The sequence below is a fragment of the Lactuca serriola genome, chromosome 4 (genome assembly GCF_051521515.1).
Source record: "Lactuca serriola cultivar US96UC23 chromosome 4, Lser_US96UC23_V15, whole genome shotgun sequence".
NCBI classification, from domain to species: domain Eukaryota; kingdom Viridiplantae; phylum Streptophyta; class Magnoliopsida; order Asterales; family Asteraceae; genus Lactuca; species Lactuca serriola.
The window spans coordinates 255,810,477-255,818,771 of NC_136411.1; the positions used below are offsets into that span (position 1 = coordinate 255,810,477).

The 8,295-nt window shown below is 31.4% G+C and overlaps 1 long non-coding RNA gene across 5 annotated transcripts; it reads right to left on the minus strand.

The window, feature by feature from the left end:
* Positions 1-223: 223 nt before the first annotated feature.
* LOC145096939 (uncharacterized) lies at positions 224-8,295 on the minus strand. 5 transcript variants are annotated; one of them, XR_013704173.1, is made up of 6 exons: positions 7,964-8,295; positions 7,724-7,882; positions 2,351-2,463; positions 2,007-2,055; positions 771-1,814; positions 224-362 (listed from the first exon to the last, which is right to left on the minus strand). It is a non-coding gene; the product is annotated as an uncharacterized LOC145096939 (long non-coding RNA). The 5 variants fall into 5 exon arrangements; XR_013704174.1 differs by lacking the exon at positions 224-362 and adding an exon at positions 2,688-2,726 and having other exon boundaries at positions 545-1,814; positions 7,964-8,286; XR_013704176.1 differs by lacking the exons at positions 224-362; positions 771-1,814; positions 2,007-2,055; positions 2,351-2,463 and adding exons at positions 2,777-4,229; positions 4,316-6,751.

Consider the following 8,295-nt stretch of genomic DNA (forward strand, 5'->3'; position numbering starts at 1 on the left):
CGCTCCAGGTCTGATTTATTAAGTTTCTGTCACATTCTTAAATGTGAGAGACACACCCTCCTTAGACAATGATTATATGCAAGAAATAATAATGTTCTTTCATTGATTTTTTTATCATAGCATCCCACTTTCATTTCTTCCTATAACATCTTTTTACTTTGAAAATCTTGCAATCATAGCAATGTCATTCAAATACAAATGAATTTTCACTAGCATAATTAAGTAGACTTTCAAAGAATGATGTCCTAATAAGAAAAAGTTAAAACTACAATACATTAAAAGGAATTCTACTTTAATTGATGCAGAAAATGATACAAAATTGAAAGTTGCAAACTTGATAATAATCGCCTGATTTACACCATCTGCATGCAGCATAAGAATAGAGTAAAATTACAATCACATCATTGTAATTTGGATATATTTCCCAAAGTACAATCCTATGATTGGAGTCGTTTGGTAATCCAAGCATCTTTTTACTTATGTCAAACTATCAATATGTAAGTTGAAAAAGCAACATGTGAGAATCATTCATAAACATCAAAAGTGAAGTAGTTTATAGACTAAACATATTTTTCCAATTCATAGCATTTGCATACCAGAAGTCAATCTTAGATGTACCTTTTACCTAAAAATATTACAACTTTCTATCTACTTCATGTTCAAACAAATGCCACAATGAAAAACACAAAGTCAGCAACTTAATGCTCCAATTAAACAGTTGCCAACATGATATATATGGAATATAGAAAATCAAGCAAATAAAGTCTCACCAAAGTGATGATCTAGGGCAATTATCATAAATGACCATCCTCTCTTCCCCTACTGATACTGATCTTGCAAGTAAAACATAGCTATTATGTAATAAATTTCCTTCTAAAAAGAATTAATCTGCAACTTCCATCAAAATTATACATCAGCTTTCTTGATGCAATGCTATAAATGACAAACATAAAACATAGTTAGTGCTCCCTGCATGGATTATTGAAAACTTCTTCCAGTCTAATACTCATCCTACTAGTACCCTCATTTTGATACCTATTAACTATATATAACTATAACAACAAAAAACCCTAATATATAAAATGCAGATTCGCAATAATAGAACACCAAAACCATTACCTTCACTTGTTAAGAAGCGACTCTTGATCATGAGTCATGTCCATTTCATGTATCTAAAACAACACATGGACTATTAACGAACATAAGCGGGAAAAAAAACAATTAGGGTCCTAAGATTTTACTACAGCTTCAACATAAGAAAAGTAAGGTATTTCACCATCATTATCAAAGTTGATCTGATACATGACAATCATTCACTGATTCTGGATCAATCAGTTTAGCAATACCAACAATATATATAAAGTTATAAATTGGTAATAATCACGATAAGAAACTATGGAACACAAAAAGCATTACCTTTAGCACGCTGCATAACGGAATCTATAATCCGATTCCTTTGATTGTGTCAAAAATTAGAAGAAAAACAGAAATTGGTGGGGAAAATGGTTGGTTTCATGGGAAATAGGCAACCTAGTTCCTTAATCTGACTCTTCAATGTTATGTATTGAGATACATAAACGAAAATTGAAACTTTTTGAAATTTACCAGAGAAGATGAGAATTGAGTGCAAAAGGGAAATTGATAAAGGTTGTGCCCAAAGTTCACTCACGAGTTCAAGGAATTGAGAGAGCTGATATGTGGGGAGGAGTTGTTGATAATTAGGTATGAGTGTTATGTTTATATAAAGAGAGGTATGATAGAGTAGTCTGGTGGACAGGTTGACTAATTTCATTTTTGGACTCATCATTACCATCCTGCAAGTAAATAGAAAAAATATGTTATTTATATACACAGAAAAAAAAAAGCACTGATTGATTCATCACAATTTACTTTCAGTTTCATGCACCAATTGAGAAAAACTACTAAGAATCATCCTACAAGTGAAGCGGAAATCATATAGATACCTACAAAGATGAAAAGAGCGCTAGATTACTTTAAATGTTTACCATATAAGCCCTTGATCAGTAGTTGTCCTCATCTACTGTCATGCCCAAACTACAGAAAAAAAAATCAACATGGATTAGATGAATCGGTGGCTATATATATATATATATATATATATATATATATATATATATATATATATATATATATATATATATATATATATATGGAAAAGTTATATGGAAAATGAATGATTAGGGCAACACATATTTGAACCAATGAGAACATGCAACACATCACTTCCACAATATATATATATATATATATATATATATATATATATATATATATATATATATATATATAAAAACAAAAATCAACATGGATCAGATGAATTGGTGGCTACCAAGAGACTCAGAGGCTTGATGGTTATCTTGAACATGGTCTGAACCCTAGAAATCTTTAGCCCCAGCTTCACCGGAGCTCCAAAAAACATCATGTCACAGCCATTTCTTGTTCCTATTTACATGTGAGAAAGATGTGCTTTTAGCATTAAAGCAATAGTTTCTTCTACTTGGAGGTAACAAACTGGATCCATAAACAGGAAAAAACAAAGGAATAACTCACATATCCCAAGAAATCATTAAACCATAACGACCACTAAAAACCAGAGATAAAGTTAAAAAAAAAAATTGGTGATATCATTATGTAATTAAACAGTTGAACGACTACAATTATCTTACATTCTTCTATTCATCATCTTGTTCCAGACCATAAGTAAACTACAATACAAAAATAAAAAGTGAGATAACAATAAGGAACGTATTAGATATGAGCAGAGATTATTTGAGAATAAGATGGTTCTGAAACCTAGATGAGGCTGACTATTTAAATGAGATATTTTATTAAGTTATTAATAATATAATTTTTGTTATAGTATTTTTAAAAACAATTTATTTGACCATTACGCACCAAAAACACATAAAACTTCATAAACCCTAAAATCCTCAATCTTTTGCATCAAGAAAACTAATGGGAAAACGAGGAAGAGATCGTTCTCCAAACGTTACAATCTTCAATCAAGATCCCGAGTTCTTTGAAATCTTCCTCCCAAATCGTATATCACACCAACTGGTACTCTCTCTTCTCGAACGTCTTCTTATTCAGAAACTTCTGTAATCGACATTCATGATGCAGCGAAAATCAAACGCCACCGAAAATTTTATTCCATTGATATCCATCGGTTTAGATTGATCACTTTTCATTTGATGAATTTTTATTTCTTTAATCAATAGCAAGATAACTATGATCATCATGTTTGTCTTTCCGAAGTGAAATTCGTGGCAACTTGAACTCAAAATTTCTCGAAATCTGGACTTATTTTTCTTGGTTGATGAATTTCATGTTTAATGTTTGAATCTGCAGCGGATTCCACCGGATTTTATCAAGCATTTGGATCAAAAGATACCGGAGAAGATCGTTCTTAAAGATGTTTCAGGAAGAGTCTGGCATGTGGATGTGAATCGAGAGAAAACTAGTGTTTTTTTGAAGAATGGTTGGAATAGATTTGTGAAGGAAAAGAGCCTAGAGCTTGGCCAATTCATGGTGTTCAGATACAAGAGAAGATCATCATCATTCACTGTTCGACTTTTTGGTAAGAATGCATGCATGGATGAAGATCAAGACTCTAGAAAACCCTTGATCAATAGTGTGAAAGATGAACAAGAATCTGATATGGAATCAACCCCGATGCTTAAAACGAAAACAAAGTACTGCAGAAAATCACCAAATTTTGCCTAAGAGGTTTCCTGATTAAAATTTTGCGATGATAATGAGTTCAATTTTCCATTCTTTCACCTTTTCTTTATGAAAAAGGCTTTAATATTGTTGGTATTTTAGTTTATTATTCTTTTAGATATGTTCCAAACAAGCAATCGTAAATATTTAGAAAAAAAAAAGTCGTACGCTAAGTAGTTTGAAGAAAAAAGATGATTTCCTATATTCAAGATTCTTTATGATTATTGATCAATGATCAATTATGTGTTTGTATTTTTTAGGATTTATAAATTTGATACCGGATGCATGTAACTTATGTTTCAATAATTTATATACGTAAATATTTAAAATGTTGTTTGACAGATGAGGGTCTAATATTTGTTGATAAAATGTCTGTTTTAGTTGAGGTGATTTCCTTCTTCTTCTTCTTCTTCTTCTTCTTCTTCTTCTTCTTCACTGAAACCTTAATTTTTCCTTCATTTTTAAGATTGCTATTCCCTGCATTTAAACTAACTCACTCATGTTATTTTCCATGATTGCTTATACCAACTTTGATTATTTTCTCTGAATTGAATAGAAATTTTTCTTCACTCACTCGATGTTTTTTGTGTGACAGGTGGTTAATAGTTTGATCTTTGCTCTATCGATCACAAGCAACACATCTACTTGTAGAAATTTTAATTATTTTGATACACAAGAGATGTTGCATGTTAGTTCTGGAGATGAGTTCAATTACTGGAATGCCCTTGGTCTTTCTTTCTGACCACTCTCTATATTCTTAAATGCACATCTGAAATCCAGTCAGTGGATATATGATAATTCACAAGTCAAGGAAAGTCAATGCCATAGAGAATCAAGTCACAATCAATCTCCGAATCCTTTATGAATCATCAGTTTCCAATTGCAAATTGAATTTATATTTGACAAATCTTCCCAATGAATCATCCATCATTATCTTCCTTGAAACCACATCAGATGAATCTTCCCTTTAAATCTTGTTATCCTTGCTAATAACCAACATTTACATCTTAATTACAAACATACATCAATTCAAGAATCATCTTCATTTTTCAATCTCCATAAACCCCAATTTCAACAATGAAGTTTAAATGTAGAAGAGTGATTTAGATTCTTCAGAGAATTTGCTCCCAAGATAGACATCCAAAATTTTAATGACAAAAATGAATCAAGATTCTTCTTCATTACTCAAGCTCCACAAACCCTAATTTCACCAATCAATGTTCTTTCTTGAATATCATCGTCTTTCTTACCCTTGTCAAGGCGCGAGAATGGAAACCCTTTTATAAAGTCAGTCAACGTAGAGAATTAGGGTTAAATTTCCCTTTGGATAAGAAGAAGACAGGAGAAAAGGGCAAAATTGTCAAACTTGAGTCACGTAAATGAGATGGATATGGTGAATTTGGGGTATGGAGTTTATGCGAGTTCTTAGAATTTGTGAACGTAAAGACAGCAGAAAACTAAATAGACAATTCTACCCTAGTGCTAAAATTACATTAATAAAAAAGCAATCTAAATCTCAAAAATAAAAAACCTTAATATGCCTAAAAGCAAAAGAGTAATAAAGCAAATAACAATATTTTAAGATAGAAAATGTTAGAGGATCATTATATAAGTTGTGCTTAAATTAATAGTAATTTTTTTTTTCAATTTTAGTCATTATTTGAGATATATGTGATGTTTTTTTTCACTTTTTACGCAAAATGACTATATTACCCTTTTATTTATAACAAAACAGAAAAGGGTAATTATTTGAGATATTTGTGATGTTTTTGTTTATGTTTTAAGCAATTGACAATATTATCCTTTGATTTAAAATAAAATAAAAAACCAGAAAAGGGTAATACAACCATTTTACTTGGAACATGACCATAACCATTACAAAAAAGAAAAACTTTTGTAATTTATTTTTAAGTTAGAAAAAAAAACATAAAAGAGCACGTGGTTAATAGTCGGCTTCAAATGTGATCTAAGCTATCAATTGCGCGCTATAGCGGTGCTATAGCGGCGCTATAGCGTTTTGCGGAGGTCAGGAACCGTTATTTTCAATTTAGCGTTTTCGTTTCGCGGTACCGCTATTAGCGGCGCTATTCACCGCTATTTATCGCTATTTCAATAACCACTATTGCGGCGCTACGGGCGCTATTCCATTTTCGTTCATATTTTAGGTCATTTGGTTACTTTGTCAATGAAAAACTACTTTTAATGATGTCACTATGCTTTCATTTTAAAAAGCCCGAACAACTAACATAAATAAAAGCATGCATAGCAACTACGTCTACCGACAACTCTCTTTCTCATCTCTTTCTATACTCATGAAGACTTGAGCTGCTATGGTCGGACTCCATTAATGTTTTTTGTAAATAGACTCACACTTATGACGCTACCACTTGGGACTTAACTTCTTAAATCAACCACGACCTACTAATACGATATTGAATCCGTGCAATGCAATTAAACTCTATTTGACATTTTGACACTACCTAGTTTCCATATTACTATAATAGAGTATTATGTTATGTTTTTATATGACTTTTTAGATTTGATGATACTAATTATATATAGACTTATAGTATTAATACTCAAATATATAAATCTTATATAAACATAATATAAAATTATAAATTATACTAAGTAATAGTAAAAAACCGCTATACCACCACGATAACCGCGATCTCAAATAGCGGCATGTGACCGCTATTGAAATTTTTACCGCGATAACTGCATAGAATGTGATAAACTTACAAAAGTTTAAGCAGACGTTTTTCATAATTCAACTGCTGCAAAGAGAACAACAGGTGGGTGGTCTTCAGTCAAGAAACATAAAAATTGAAGTTCACTATAGAAATTGATTTTGCAGTTTTTCAATTCGATTAAGGTATATCAATTTCTTCAGCTTTTATGGATTTTTTTCTATTGCGTTGGAATTTTTACATGAGATTTTTGGAGAGCCACTGGTAATTATTCTTATAAGGTCATATGTCGATGCAAAAAATCAAAATATGTATATCACCTACAAAATTCAAACAAAAAAAGAACATGACAACACAAAGTACATCATAATAGAAGTAGAGAATAGACAACTACAAACTTCACAATCGAAGGTAATCAAAGCAGAAGATACATGCTCATTAAAAAAAGAATGCGACAACATGAAGTATGCAATAGAAGAGCAGATAATAGAGAAATGCGAAGGTAACAATCAAAGGTAATAGAAAGCTGAAGGAATATTGGAAAAAGGGAGAATATAATAATATGACTTTCAGTAGTTGACAAAATCTGACTATAATTTTTCTTACAGCATCCATTGCATTCATCAAATAACCATGAATGTCAGTTGAAAAACATAAAAATATAATCTTTTTCTAAATTCCAAAATGAAGAATCGCCAAAAGTTACAAATCTTGAATAATTACACACGTTAAATGACATAAATTAGTCTTTAAAATAATCAATCGGTTCACTTTATGATACAAAATCTTAAAGAAATTTGACCAACAATAAGTTTGTGATTTGAAAAAAAGAACATCTCTAGACTGAGTGATTGATTTAATTAACTGAAACTTCTAAACTAAAACACCATGAATTATCAATGATTAAAAAGCTAACTTCTTTTACCTAGTTTTCAAGAAGGTGAGATCAAACAACTGACTTCTTTCACCTAATTTTCAAGAAAATTGATCAACACAAAGTTGTTGAAGAAAAAAGTCTGTAATTCTAAAAATTAAAAAAAATTAAAAATTAAGAACAAACTTCAATTGGGTGATTGATCAAAATAACCAAAATTTTAAAGCAAACAACGTCATACTAAATTTGGAAGATCAGACAGTTTTTGACCGAACTTTCAAGAATATTGATCAGCAAAATGTTCCTAATTTTGAAAAAAAAAAAAAAAAAAAAAAAAAAAAAAAAAAAAAAAAAAAAAAAGATAGAAAAATGTTTATGTGTGCAAGAAACCAACATTTACACAAATTTAAGAACAAACCTCAATCCGGGGTCTGAAATACATTAAATGACTGAAGAATCGGACGTTTATTTCTGATCGGAAAATCTTGTCTTCATCGAAACTGTATCAAATTGGAATCACGGTAATAGAATCAACACATACACACACCTGGCCCGAAAGCATGTTCTTGGGAAGGACCTGCAACCCACAGTGAGGGGAGTAATCCGAAAATTAAAAACAACAAAACACAAATTAGAAAAAATTAGGGCTCAAACCTACCTGAATCAGGTTTATAGTCTCCGGTAATAACTTAACAGGGGCTTTTGCCGGAGGCATTATCCTGTGTTAAGTCGATGAAGTTGTTGTAGGCCGACGAAATCCGATGAATCAAAGAGATGAACGGTGAAGACGGTGGATGAAGAAAAAACGCATGGTGTAAAGAATTTAGTGGAATAGTGAGGATCTGGAAGGATGAATCAAAAGGCGATTGGAAGAAACAGGATCAATCGTTGGGTTCTTTGAAGAAGGAAGCAAGACGCCAGTCAGTGTAAAAGGGTAGGTATCGGAGGAACGGTGACGTTGTATTCAAGGAGATCCGCCCCAGAACAGTA